Raw genomic sequence first — 14,691 nt, 5'->3', positions numbered from 1 at the left:
ATTGTTTGTTGTTTTATTTTTACTTCCTGCAAATTCACATCAATCAGGAGTTTAGGTGAAATGGAAAAACGTTTCCATTTTTAATCATCCCCTAATTGCTCTTTACTGCCCTTTCGAAACTATGGTTAATTAAAAAGCATACCCCGAGAGCATGATAGTTTCCAAAGTCCAGAAAGTGGTTCTTGCAGCGTGTGGAGGTTTGACAATTTACAGTTATTCTTGCAATCCGCCAGCCGCTTCCTCTTCCCTTCCCCAACAGCAAGGGAGGGTGGGAGGGGCTGCCACATACAAATTGCGGCTATTCATTTGCTTCCATTATTCAGTAACCTGCGAGAAGAATGTGTATGAGTATTTCGTTCTATTTGAAGTTGACGGGAGTATTGGCCTTGATCAACTGTTTTTACGTCCTTTTTCTACCGTTGTCCCTACTACCCCGTAAATATTTTCAATTAGCGTTCCAACCTGTTAGAAACTTAACCAGTGATGTTCAGCATTGCAGGACCAGCACCTGTTTTTTATTCTTGTGGCCGAACTTTAGACAGACCATAGCTTATGGATAAGCAACAGTTTCAGTTTTGCAATTCTTTATCTGTATGTAACAGGCAGCTATTCATGAGAAAGGAAGTTTAAGGCCTGTAGGTAAAAAACCACTACCCAGATTCCAGGAAAAAAGTCCGTTTACTGAAGTTTTTTTTTTTTCTTTCTTTCTTTGTACAATATGTCTGCAGTCAGATTAGCATTTAGGTCATACTCTGAAGAGTTTAAATTAATTAGCCTTATAAAAGCAAGTTAATTCCTCATGTATCAGCTTGACAGTTTTTGTCTGCATAGAGCAGAATTTTGTTTTTCTATGATTATCTTTTGGCCACAGAGGAGATGTTTCCTTATGTAAATGAGCATTACATAATCAAGTATAGATTTCAATAGCTTAACTTTTCAAAAACTTGCTCACACATATACATTTGTGTATATGTTAATTATATATGAATACACACACAAATTATAGTCTGTTACCATGATTCCAAATGTGACGTTTGTGAATAACTCCATTCTCCATAGAATCTATAAAGCAAAATGACTCTGGTGTTTCACAACTTCCTCTTTTGGTAGACTGTCCTTTTGCAGAGAGAAAAAAAAAATGACTAAAAAGAGCTAAGCAGAGAGTCAGAGCCCTTTCAGATGGTGGTTAACTCAACTATTTAAGGAGCTTAACAAGCAACTGAAAATAACACAGCGGTAAGAAGAAAGTGTTAACTTGCTATTTTTTATTTTTATTATTTGGATTGCTGTTTATGTAATAACAATTTAAATGTTGGCTGCATTATAAAATAGGTTAGCTTAATCTGACAATTCTTACGGAAATAGTCCATATTTTAAATGAAAAACTTTAGTAAATTTACAGCTTCAACCGCACATTCAACCTTTTAAAAAGCTGGAAGATTTTGAAGTTCTTATTGATCTCCAAATTATTTTAACTGAAAAGTAAAAAAAAAATTATTTATTTTCATAATTTTGTACACAATTTAGTGCCAAAAGAACTTTCATACTAATGTAAATTTTGAGAACTTTTTCTTCCCTTAGCTCTAGTAAATTCCTAACATTTGTAAGTTATCCTAGTTACATTTGTTAATTTTGCATAGTATTAGTTGGACATTTTCCAGGATAAAGATATTTTTGCATTTTTTCTACCCACTGTGAAAATATAGAGAATTATTTAAAATGTGACATTTCAGTCTTATCTTTCATATCATCACATTATGATGATATTTAAATACTTAGGAAAAAAGCAATTCGTACTGTAGATAGTAGTATTTAAAAAAGTAAATAAGTAAATCAAATTTTAGAAATTTATGTTTGTCTTAAGATTAATTCCCAGTTATAATGCTTAAAAGTGGAGTAAAAACTAAAAGTCAAACCCTTTGAATTCGTAATTGCAGATCAAAATAAGCTGAAACTAATTTCATTAGGAAATTCTAAAGTAATCTAAATCCAACAGAATTTTTTTATTTGTGCCAAGCCAGAGTAATATATATGCATATTAACTATTTAATATAATTACATTTATCACGCAGCGATTTGTAAATCTTTTTTAAGCAAATAATATATTTGAATGCTTACTTAATTTGGTTTGCTTTCTTAATTAATCAGGTGGCTTCTGAAAAAGAAAGTCCACATTGTTCCATAAATTAATGGATTTAATTTTAATCAATTTGGGTAAACGATGCTGTCACGCTGGTTCTATTACATTACCTAGAAAATAAGGTGTTGTTTTTTTTTTTTAAATTATTTTCATGCCATGTGCTGTGACAGGAGTCACTGTCTTTCGATTATAGAGAGAAGAAGAACAGATTGTTAGTGTTAGAAATTCAGGAAACGAACTGTTGACTCAAGTTTGACATTCTTAACCAGATCAAAAATTTACCATCAAATTGATAGTTGTGAGAAATCCATTAAAATTGTGCACGTCCTTCTTTATGTATCACACGCTAGTTACACACAACTATTTCCATCAGAACTTGGTTGTGTCCTTTGCAACAACACCACGTCTAATGCCCCTCTCTTTAAAAATAAATGATGGAAGTATTCTTAAATGTCTGGAATTTTAAATATGAGATATTTTGATATCATAAGCTATTAAGTGTTGTGGGTTTGTTGTACGTAGTGTGGTGTTACACTGAATAGCTGATACCAACCAAGCAAAAACATAGTCAAGGAAATTATGATCTAGATTGATCAACACTGTAATTCAGACTGGCAAATGAAGGCCAAAGAAGTAGAGAAAATTCTATCTAGCTGGCATGATGGATGTGTTGCTGTTGTGGTGGTTGTGTTTGTTGGGAACTCTTAGTCTCCGAATGAACCGTCTAGTTCTAGATTATGGAGATTAAGTTTAGAATTTGCTCCATGACAAAATTATATGTACCAAAAAAAAAAAAAAAAAATGAGTGCTACCTGGCTGAGTTTCCATGAGCTATATGGTTTGTTAAAGGAGAAGGTCTTGTCATTATTGGGAGAACAGCAAGATGCATTGCATAGGCTTTTTATTTCACATGGTGTCATAAGAAAAAGCATTAAGACCCCCCCCCATCCACATTTTTAAAGTGAAACTGATATAATATTGTAAGTAATTTATTACATAAATTTTTACTTTTCAACTACAGACATAAATTGTACTGTGTTTCGTTAAGATTACATTCATATGACACACTGAGACATAAATCTTCACTGAATCATAAAGTTGAAGCTGGATGACTGCTGTATAGCGCTGCAAAATTTTGTATCTGTCTTAATAAGACGTGGTTGTCTATATGATGTGTGCGTGTTCTTGCTGGGTGTCTGTCAGACTGCTGCCATCCAGGGTTGATCCAACGAATCTCACAGTTTTGTTGGGTGTCTGTCCCCTCCTTCGCAGTGGGAACTTTCTAAAGCCGCCCACCTGGGCAAGAGAATGACCTATTTCTAGAGGGCTCTATCCCACCTCACTAATATGTTACCTTTCAAATAATAATTTCGCTTTGAAACAATAAGGCTATTTGTTCTTAACATAGATGACCTGACTCCCAAAAGAACTTTTGAAACATTGATGCCCTTGTTTGGTTAGTTTTCCTTTTTTTTGTTTTTTGTTTTTTGTTTTTTGTTTCTTTGTTTTTTGGCCATTGTCTCATTTGCAAAAGTAAAGATGAGAGCTTTTTGCTGGAAAGATTATAGTTTGAGGGCAGACTCAGAGGGATGGCGTGTTTTGGATTCAGAAACAAAAATCCTCTAAATCTGGATAATATGGCTTTTTCAGCCTTTTTAAAAGCAAATTGTGTCCACTTACATCCATTGATTTTCTATATTCATATTTCTTCTATTAATGAAAAGATGTGTTATATGGGAAAATTATTATGTTCCCAAAAATATGTGCTTTGGAAGTACATATGATTGTAAGAGGGAATATGAATCTCATTTCCACACAAGAAAGAATCTCTGCAAATATAAAGAATAAAGGCAAATTCTTTTATATTTCTGAGTATTTCCTTTAAAAAAGAAGCATTATATGTGGTCTAATTTATACATCTGCATTCTAGAAAATAAAAACACTGTTTAATGCTTAAATCTTTAGAGCGTAAATTATGTGTTGTTTGAGAATTACTATTACATTGCCAATGCTTCCCTAACATCAGTGATATTTTTATGATGTTATATGAACTAGAAATAGGCATTTAGATTTGATGTCTTCTAAATACTTTCCAGCTTTGTCTTTTCATCTTTCTACATGTGTGCAAAATGGGCTTACATTCTCCAGTATTGCTACGGAAAACAATAAATTTGTATTTTTAAATGCAAATTTAAAGAAAAATAGCATTAAAACCATTAATTCATAATGGAACCATGGACAGTGAAGCAGAAATGAAGTTAGATTACTGTTCTTACTCCATGAACTAGTATAAAATGTCCCAGCTCATTTTTATAGAAATTAATTGTAAGTTCTCAGTTTTTTCCACATTTAGTGGTTATCACAGTCTAAAAATTCTTTTCACTTTGGAAACAAACAAATAGTAATATGATCTTGAAAAAAATCACCACAGTTCTGATTCTGGAAAAAAAAAAATAAATTAGCAGCGTTTTTCTTTAAGCATACCTCAGTTCAATTTGTTTTCACTTTGCATAAGAAAAAAAATTGAAGCAGAATGCTTTATGCTCTTCCTGTGTTGGTGAACAGATCTGAATTAGAGGAGAGGCAGGAACATCGTCTAGACAATTAGGCTGCCTTCTGAGTAAAAATCATATATCTAATGCCATTGGAGTTTTTAAATGCTCACTAGAAATGCTTATTATACTTCGTTTACTTAATTTTTGTATTGAGAAATAATTTCAAGCTCAAAAGAATTGTAAAAATAAGAATTGTATAGTGGACACCTATATACCCTTACCCAGGTTTGCCTAATCTTAATATTTTACTCTAGTTGCTTCATAATTTGCTTATGAATGAATGAAGCATAGTTGCTTCATTCTTTCTCTCTCCATATCTTTATGTCTCCATTTTTTCTTTCCTGAACCACTTGAGGGTAAGTTATAAAAAACATGACCCTTAACTTCAGCTTGTAATTACTAAATATAGAAGTAGTCTCTTATGTAATGGTTGCAATATCCATTTCATAAATTTACATTGATACCATACTTTTATCTATTATTGGCCCATATTACAATTTGCTATTTATCTAATAATGTCCTTTATAATTTTCCCCCTCCAGTAAAGCATCCAGTTTAGAGTCATGTGTTACATTTATTTGCAATGTCTCTTTAGCCTCCATTAATCTGGAACATTTCCACATCATTTCTTTGTCTTTTATAAAATTAAAACCTTAAAGTCTACCCACCAACTCTTTTTTTTTTCTTTTTTTAACATTTATTCATTTTTGAGAGACAAAGCATGAGCAGGGAAGGGGCAGAGACAGGGAGACACAGAATCTGAAACAGGCTCCAGGCTCTGAGCTGTCAGCACAGAGTCCAACACGGGGCTCGAACTCACAAACTGCGAGATCCTAACCTGAGCGGAAGTCGGACGCTCAACCGACTGAGCCACCCAGGCACCCCTCTTTTTTTCTTTTTAACCGTGTTGCTCATTTTGTATTTGTCTGACGTTTCCTCACAATTAGATTGTGGTTTTGCAGTGTTTGCTAGAATACTGCACAGGTGATGATACCTAGGGTCACAGGATGCTCATCTACCCGCCAATGGTATTGTTAATTTTGGTTGAGATGTCAAAGTGTTGCCTAATTTCTCCACATTGTAATGACAACTCCTCATGAAAAATTTCCTCTTGGGTTAATATTAATTGATGTTCTCATCTGATGCAGTCTTGACTGTAATGCATTACAGTTATAAAATCACTATTTTCCAGCTCCAACACTCCCGGCACGTTTCAGTCAGCCTTTTGTACTCTAATGTAAGCAAAATCTCCCCTCTCTCCTGTATTTAATTACTAATTTGTATATCTGTTCCCGATATTAACTCAGGAAATTTTGTCTTTCCAATGGGTTATAATTCCTTACTGCCTTAATTGTTATGGTGCTCAAATTGTCCACATCTGACCAATGAAGACTCTTTATTCTGGTTTCTATGTCCCTGTGGCCAGCTTCCCTCGTATTAGTACGCACTTTCTTACTTTCTGGCATAAAAAGATGTTCTAGGCTAATCTGGTACCTAGCACATCCCAACCCTGGAATCATTCATTTCTCATTTCTTTTAATGGAAAATGGTCTAAAAGGCCAAATCTGGGTTAGGTATTCTCACTGCCACTGGAGTGCTTTTCTTTTTTGACCCTTCCAGCAAAAATATATTAATGCAAATACACACATACAGACACAAACATACAAGTATGCATACAAAAATGCATATGCATGCATTCATAAAAATTTATATCCATACACATATGTTTTGGACATCCTGCATTCACCTGCTATTTCCAATTCCAATCCATTCCCAGAAGGTTCTTTTTTGCCCTCACCTATGCCATGTTTGTGTGTCCCTTCTTCCACAGTGTGAGCCCTGGATCTGAACATCAACGTGTTTACTCATTTACTCAATTCTATAAAGCATCTAAGAGGCACCTGGGTGACGCAGTCGGTTAAGCTTCCCACTTTGGCTCAGATCATGATATCTTGGCTCGTGAGTTCAAGCCCCACATTGGGCTCTGTGCTGACAGCTCAGAGACTGGAACCTGCTTTGAATTCTGGGTCTCCCTCTCTCTCTGTCCCTTCCCCGCTCATGCTCTTTCTCTCTCTCTCTCTCTCTCTCTCTCTCTCTCTCTCTCTCTTTCAAAAATAAATAGAAAATTGTTAAATAATTTAAGAATTAATTTACCCAAATCACTACAATAAACCCACCAAAAAGAATTCAGGGTTTGTGTGCACCTTCTCCCTCCACACACTCATTCCCCACCAAACACTGTGTTTATTAGTTACTTGGATGAATTCCTTTCTTCCTTCCTTCCCTCTTCCCTCCATCCCTCACACGTTTTCTTTCTTTCCATTTCAGGTTATCATAGTATTCATCTGAAATACAATTAGATTGATTTGTTTCTGTTTGTTTCCAGTTTTAGAATTTTTTCCCTTTGCATTCTTATTGGTTTAATTTTATTTTTTACTTGATTGACTTTTAATTGTTTTTCCTAGCCATGGAGATTAAGTGCCTCTTGCCCAAGCCATTTCTGTTAAACAAACCTGATGGTCCTATTTCAAATGTTATGATACAACTCAGAAATACCTGTGTGAGTTATTGGTTAAACTTTTAGCTTTATATTTCAATTCTGTTTAATCTACATTTAGTCTGAAGCTAATTATCTGTCACGTATTCCAAAAAGTGGTAATTTCCATAAAGAAAGTAAGTACCAGTAGTCTTTGGTCAACCTTATGAATTTATTATTCCAGAATGGATTTTTAAAATTAAATGTGCATATAGCATCACACTTACAGAAAAATAGGCAAGGAAAGAAGCAACCATGAATTTGTATAGTCCATAAGCACTGGAAAAATTCTCACCCTCTTCTATGAGTCATTCTAGAACATTCCTGTCCCTTGTACTCTCCCATATTCTCCTCATAATGATGGACACATCCTGATATTTGTGGTAGGAAGAGAGAGTTGATGAGTGCCAAGACTCATTTTCAATTTCCATTCTGTCACTTACTGCCTGTGAATCTTGGATGGTTACTTCTCTCTCCAGATATCTAACCCCATAACTTTAAATTAAAAAAAAAAGTTATACCTCCTTAAATTTTGCCAGCTTATGAACTCATACCTCAAAGTGATTATTAAACCTCAGATGTTAATAGGCATCTTAAAGTTAACACGTTCAAAATAAAGCCCCTCATTGCCCACCCTTCTCTCTGCTCCATGCCAGTCTTATTTGGTTAGTAAATGACATGATCTTACACCCAGTTATCCAGGTCAAAAGTGTCACTGGTTTCTTTCTTTCCTTCACCTGCATCCTACTTATCAGCAAGCTTGTCAGTTCTGTTTCCAAAATATATTCCAACATTGACCAGGCTCACCCCTTCCACCATTTCGAGCACAGTGAAAGACACTATCATCTCTGTTCTGGACGTTTCTCTCTTTTTCTACTCTCTCTGTCAAGACAGAGAGCTTGCACAAGTGGTGAAGGGGCAGCGGGAGAGGGAGATAGAGAGAATCTCAAGCAGGCTCCGTGCCCAGGGTAGAGCCCAACGCGGGGCTCGATTGCACAACTGTGAGATCTTTTTCTACTCTCGCATCCCTACCAGCATGACCTTTTAAAATAGAAGTCAAATCCTGTGACTCCCTGCTCAAAATTCTTCAATGGATTCCTATTTTAATTATGAAAAAAAATCCAAATTCCTCACTATTGCTTATATGTATTATCCTCTACTTACATCTCCTCCCTCACATCCTTCCTCTTATCCCGTCATTCACGATGCTCTGGCTCCACTCCTTATTTTGCTTCTGGAGCTTCCTAAACTCATTCCTGACTCAGGGACTTTGCACATGCTCTTCCCTCTCTTGGCATGTTCTTCCCACACATTACTGTGCACAACTCTTCCTTCTTTAGATGTTCAGATGATCCTCCTAAAGGATGTCTTCCATGACCAACTAAATATTTTATTATAGTGTCCCTAACCCAGTCACTGTGTCCTTTTACCCCCTTTTAATTTTCTTGATAGCACTTAATACCACACAAAACCTTTGTTTCTTTGTTTAATTATTTATTCCCTGTTCCTCCCACTGACAGGTAAGTTCCATGAGGGTAGGGTTTGGTCTGTTTTGTTCATATTATATCCTCAGTGTCTAGAAGAATCCCTGAAACATATTAGGTCTTCAAATGATGATTAAGCAAAAGGCCTCAACAGTTTTGAACCTTAGATACAAATAAAACAAGCATGATAAAAATAACCGCTATCTCCCAAGGTCATGTGGAGGAGGCCATGATTACCGTAGTGTTCTAAACTGCCATGCGATTGTCAGGTGGGATACTTCTGTTAGCACTGAGTGAAAGGAACTGACACAAAAGAAGTGGTCCCTGGGGACAACAAATAGACCGAGAAGTTCTCTTTTTTGTGTGCACTGGCTCTCTTCCATGGAGCTAAAAAGAGACTGGTTCACAGTGGGTGCCACTAATCTCTTAGAATCCTGGGGGCAGTCACTCTGCATTGCCGCCCCACTGCCTTTGCACTGGTTCTGCCTCTGCCCTCACCCCCAAGGAACACATGTGCCCGCCCTTCCTTGCCAGCTAGGGTTCATCGCTTCCCTCAAGCCAGATGGAAGACCAATCTCCTTCCAGAATTCTTTCCTGATTCACCATCTGCCTGTTCTGGCCTCATGGCTATGCATATAGTTCACATACTGTTGTGTAATTATTTGCTGGTTCTATTTTTTGATCTTGGAGTGGATTTTAAAGGCTATTTTAGGAATATTGTTTGGAGTTGTTTTGTGTGTGTATCCAACATATCAAGTTTAAGGTTATAAACCTATGACTTGGTTCTTGAGATTATTAGGTCCTAAATAATGATGATGATGGTGGTGGTGGTGATGATGATGATAATGTTAATAATAATAGCTTTACTATTATAGTTTTTAGTACTCGTTTTTAGCACCATTGCGTATCATTTTTAGTACCAGGTTTTAGTGCCATTTTTAAAATGCCATTGTATTTAATACCATTGTGCTTCACAGGATTAACTAACGAATTTAAAACCCTCATAGACTTTGTGAAATAAGTACCCCTAGTACTATTTTACAGATTTAAGGGGGGAAAAAAGACAGGTTCAGAGAGAGTTTGATAATGGTCACAAAATTGGTCCCGGTGTGTCTGTCTCCACAATGGATCTTTACCATGTTCACATACTGCCCCTGGTATTTATACTGAGCCACTTTTTATTTTCTATTCTATGGTCCTCCCAGAGGAGGGATGTGGTGACCCTGCCTTTGTGGTTCTTCTCAAGAAGTGGGTTATGCGAAGAGACAATTTTAATTCTTGTGAGAGGCCTCTGTTTCCATTTTGAAGTGCATTTATTCGTGTATTCATCTATCAAGAATTATGCATGAAGCACTCATCTAGATGCTAGGAAAACAGTGATGACCAAGCCCAAATTTCTACCTGAAGGAGCTGAGGTTCAGTCCAGTGGGAGGCAAGACAATGACTAAGCCGGTAAACAAGTAAATGTTTACGAAGGGAATTTCGATGATGCTAGATAGCAGCATGGAGACCATTCAACAAAGTAAAAGGATAGACAGGCAGAGAAGCAAAGTTCCTGTACCTAGCTGGCCTTCCAGGTGGCCTCTCCGAAAGGGACATATTTAAGCTAAGACCTGAATGATGGGGACTTTGAGAGTGCCATGCAGAGGACCCTGGGAAGAGTGCTGGGCGAGTGCAGAGGAGGCAGGAATGAGTTTGGCATATCTGAGAAGCAGAAAGGAGGAGTCCAGGTCACATGGGGGTAGTGAGAGATGATACTAAGAAGCTGGGGCTGAAAAAAGGCCAGGTTCCTTAGGTTGTAGGCTAAGGCAAGGAGTTGTACACTGCGAGCAAATATTTGCAGACATGCATGTGTGTGTACTTGGGAAATGAGTGCAACGGGTGACCCATTCGCTCTCTGTGTTTAACATAGGCCAAGAAAAACTGTTGCTTGAAGAGAAGCAGGGATTACTACATAGGGAAAAAGCTTTCTTAGGTGGTAAATTATTATATTTAGATAAATTTCAATAAGCTGAGTTTATCTTCAGAGGTTAACTACATTTTCTTGCCTTCTCATTTAAAAAAAAAATTTTTAATGTTTATTTATTTTTGAGACAGAGAGAGACAGAACATGAACGGGGGAGGGTCAGAGAGAGAGGGAGACAGAGAATCGGAAGCAGGCTCCAGGCTCTGAGCTGTCAGCACAGAGCCCGACACGGGGCTCGAACTCACGAACAGCGAGATCATGACCTGAGCCGAAGTCGGACGCTGAACCGACTGAGCCACCCAGCCGCCCCTTGCCTTCTCATTTTTATAATTGGTATGGGTTTGATGAAAGTGAAAGGGCTTAAATATTATTTAAATGTGTCAATTTCAGATTTTTCAGTAAAATTCTTATGGAATAACTGACCTTCGTCATGGCCATTGAAAACAGGTACTCTGATGTCTGGTAATGGGGTCACCAGGCACGTTAGTTTCTGCATGGATAAGAAGCAGAAAAGACTAGAGAAAAGGCTGTTTTCTAGTCTCTGAAGACAACAGATGTTCTCCTATTTATTCTTCTCAAATGCCAGCACCATTGATGGTAGGGACCCTTACAACATCAACCAATTCCTATTATAAGTAGCGATTACTTACTCTGCATTTCCAGAATAATTATAAATTTCCTCTGATTTATTTTTATTATCCCAAGAGATCTAAATCATCCAATTATTACCTTTTAAATCCCAGAATTAGATGGATACAACTTTTGCAGGGGGAGTTGGGTGGTTGAATATGATTTGGGAAAGGAATATAGAATATCTTACTAAAAAGGACTTCTCCTCCTCCTCTTCCTCCTCCTCCTCCTCCCTCTCACCCTCTCCTTCCTTTTCCTTCTCCTTCTTCGTATTAGTATTAGTATTAGTATTAGTATTAGTATTATTTAAACAGACCTAATATTTATTAGGGACAAGAACAAATGGCCTCCCCACATACTTAAGAAGTTAATGACAACGAGTATGGCTGTTTGTGTTAAGAGATGACAATGAAAAAAATCTACCCGTGGCATTGGACTGGGTGTGGCTAGAAGGATGACAATGGGTGGGGTAGAGAGGAACACAGTCATAGTTTCCCCAAGGCAGGCAGACATGATATTGTAGGAGCCACAAGCTGACTTATGAGTGTTCCTGTCAATGCCCAAAGAGAAAACTATTTTGTTGGTGGTATTGGGAAGTATGGAGGAGCACAGGTGACTTGTGTGCTATTTAAGCCATGCAGTCCATTGAATCATGTAAATATGTGGGTATGATGACTCACCGTATTGTTGGATTATTGCAAAGTGTGAGATGGTGTGTGGTTTCCAACTGCACGTGTGTGTAAATGCATGAATATCTGCAGTGTGTGAATATTTAGGGAACACCCCTGAAACATGAAGCCGCTTCCTGACCTGCTGCCCATAGGTGGACAGATTAATTAAAAAGCAAATATATTGAAGTATGAGAGTACCAGGCTTTTTACAATAATAATAGTACACATTTGTTGACATGAACTAGATGCAGAAGGGGAGCGTAGAAGAGCATGTGGGTTTGGGGCATGATTCCAGAATTGGATGCTAAAGATGCCTTCTCCAGAACCAGGAGGCCTCTCCTCCTGCCTTATTTGGCTTTGTTCCTCTGGTTGGTGACCCATCACATTGGAAAAGAATCTCTTTCAAAAGTGTAAATGTTCCTCTTTCTGTGGGTGATGTCATCATTCCTGTGGCCCAAACCTTTGTTACTAAATAGTACTTAGCAACACAAAATCATTACGTTCTCCGCTTAAAGTTCTGAGGGTGTTTGTTCTGACGAAATTGAGAGATACATTTTTTCAGCGAGGAAAGAGTAAAAGCTGAAAAAGAGGGAAGCTATGCTTGGAACAATCTCTTGACTTGTGTTACTTAAATGAAGCAAGTAGACAACTAAATTTTTATCCCGTGGCAACAGCTCTGACTGCATAAAAAAAAAAAAAATCACATATGGTTCCAAAGGATGTGGTTTCCATGCAACTGTGCATTATGTACTCTTTTTTAAAGTGGAAGATGCCTTTTACTTGGCTTGGCTTGTCCTTCCCATGTTGTCTTTTTCTTTTTTTTTTTTTCTTGTAAAGTGGGTGGGGAAAGTTAGACAAAAGAAAGATGTGCTCTGGTCAATTAAAAGTGATGTTTGAAAAGTGCCTGTTTATCACTCCAGGGAACATCTTGGATTCCCTTTTGATTACATCCTACCTGTCCATTCAAAAAACTCTAAGAGGATTTGTCTTTTATCTTATAAACAATAGCTGTACATTTCTTAAACTTGTAATTTGATTTTAATCCTCATATCTTGAAGAAATCTGCCGTTTAACATGAGCTTATTTTTAAAATAGCCTATGTTTTTTGGGGGCGCCTGGGTGGCTCAGTCCATTAAGTGTCTGACTTTGGCTCAGATCATGATCTCATGGTGAGTGAGTTTGAGCCCTGCATTGGGCTCTGTAATGACAGCTTAGAGCCTGGAGCCTGCTTTGGATTCTGTGTCTCCCTCTCTCTCTGCCCCTCCCCTGTTCATGGTTTCTCTTTCTCTCAAAAATAAAAAACAAGGGCACCTGGGTGGCTCAGTCGGTTAAGCGTCCGACTTCGGCTCAGGTCATGATCTCACGGTCTGTGAGTTCGAGCCCCGCGTCAGGCTCTGGGCTGATGGCTCAGAGCCTGGAGCCTGTTTCCAATTCTGTGTCTCCCTCTGTCTCTGCCCCTCCCCTGTTCATGCTCTGTCTCTCTCTGTCTCAAAAATAAGTAAACGTTAAAAAAAAAAAAATAAAAAAAAAATAAAAAACAACCCCCCCCACACACACAATTTAAAATAATATAAAATATTATTAATATTAAATATCCCATTTAAAATAATAATAATGCTGTGACCTCTGTTAGGTCAATTCCCATGAAATCATTATCACAATTCTATGAGGGAGATAATTTAAGTTAGTGGAAGACTAAGAGTTGAAGAGATTGATTAGAAATATGTGCCTAATGACAGACTCCAAAGACCGTCTTTATTTCATAGAAGCCAAGGCATGCATGTGCAGAACAACAGCCTTTGAAGTAACAGCCCCTTATTTTTTAACCTAATTCTTCTAAAAAGTGAGGTGCGTACATAGGCCATTGTACCAGTCGGGGTGGGGGAGAGGTGGCTATGCTTTTTCCAAGAGCAGCCAACAATATGGGCAGAAGGACAAGGTTGTAGCAGGCATGACTCTTGCCATTGGAAGCTGGCCCATGTGTCATATTTGGCACAGGAATACCTATTGCCAATAACACCAAAGGAGACAGTGTTTTACCCCTAGTCACCTGGTAATTTAGTCATAAATGAAATAGATTTAGTTCAGCTGGCTTCTTGCATCACAGTAAGGAAACTATCCAGACTTGTACCAAGTATCATCCATGCACTCCTTTTTCTTAATAATTAATTTTGGCTATCTCAAACAAGTTGGATATTTGGTGCCAGATGCGCCCTTTTCCACAAGTTCAAGTCTAATCTAACAAAGTTAACACCTCCCAAGGCTCACATAGAGCTCGTGGTATTTAGGGAACCTGACCAACTATTTACAGTTTCTTCTATGACAGACCTACCAGAATATCGTAAGAAGAAACAGACTTCAAAGTCCTCAAAGAGGAAAAAAACTGTTCTGGCTAAGTCTATAATTTGGAGTATCTTCAGAGAAGAATGACTTCATGAAAAGAGAGGCCCAGTGTGGCCAGCCTCTTTAAACAGTTAACTTGTTCTTTATTTAATTGTGAAGACTAAGTGACAGGTAGGAAAGAGCTTTTGTAGGAACGTGGGAGTCTTGAAGCTATAGAAGGAAGTTACACTGTGCATGGGAGTAGCATGTGGGTAGGAGTTACAGACTACTGCTCTATTGCTAGTCTAGAATAATCATGCATAAACATCTTTACAATGGCTCCCGAACAGAATTAATAAACTCCTATTAAAGGCACTTGATACGTTA

General features: G+C 37.5%; 1 protein-coding gene across 3 annotated transcripts in view; it reads left to right on the top strand.

The window, feature by feature from the left end:
* Nucleotides 1–1,151: 1,151 nt before the first annotated feature.
* Nucleotides 1,152–14,691, top strand: part of MBNL1 (muscleblind like splicing regulator 1) — a 204,542-nt gene continuing 191,002 nt past the window's right edge. The window contains exon 1 of one of the 3 annotated variants that reach the window (XM_042903544.1): nucleotides 1,152–1,236. The gene's annotated coding sequence lies outside the window, so the exon portion shown is untranslated. The remainder of the gene's footprint in view (nucleotides 1,237–14,691) is intronic. The other 2 variants (XM_042903555.1, XM_042903551.1) reach the window with 2 other exon arrangements.

The sequence above is a fragment of the Panthera leo genome, chromosome C2 (assembly GCF_018350215.1).
Source record: "Panthera leo isolate Ple1 chromosome C2, P.leo_Ple1_pat1.1, whole genome shotgun sequence".
Taxonomy (NCBI): domain Eukaryota; kingdom Metazoa; phylum Chordata; class Mammalia; order Carnivora; family Felidae; genus Panthera; species Panthera leo.
This window is presented reverse-complemented; position numbering and strand designations above follow the sequence as displayed.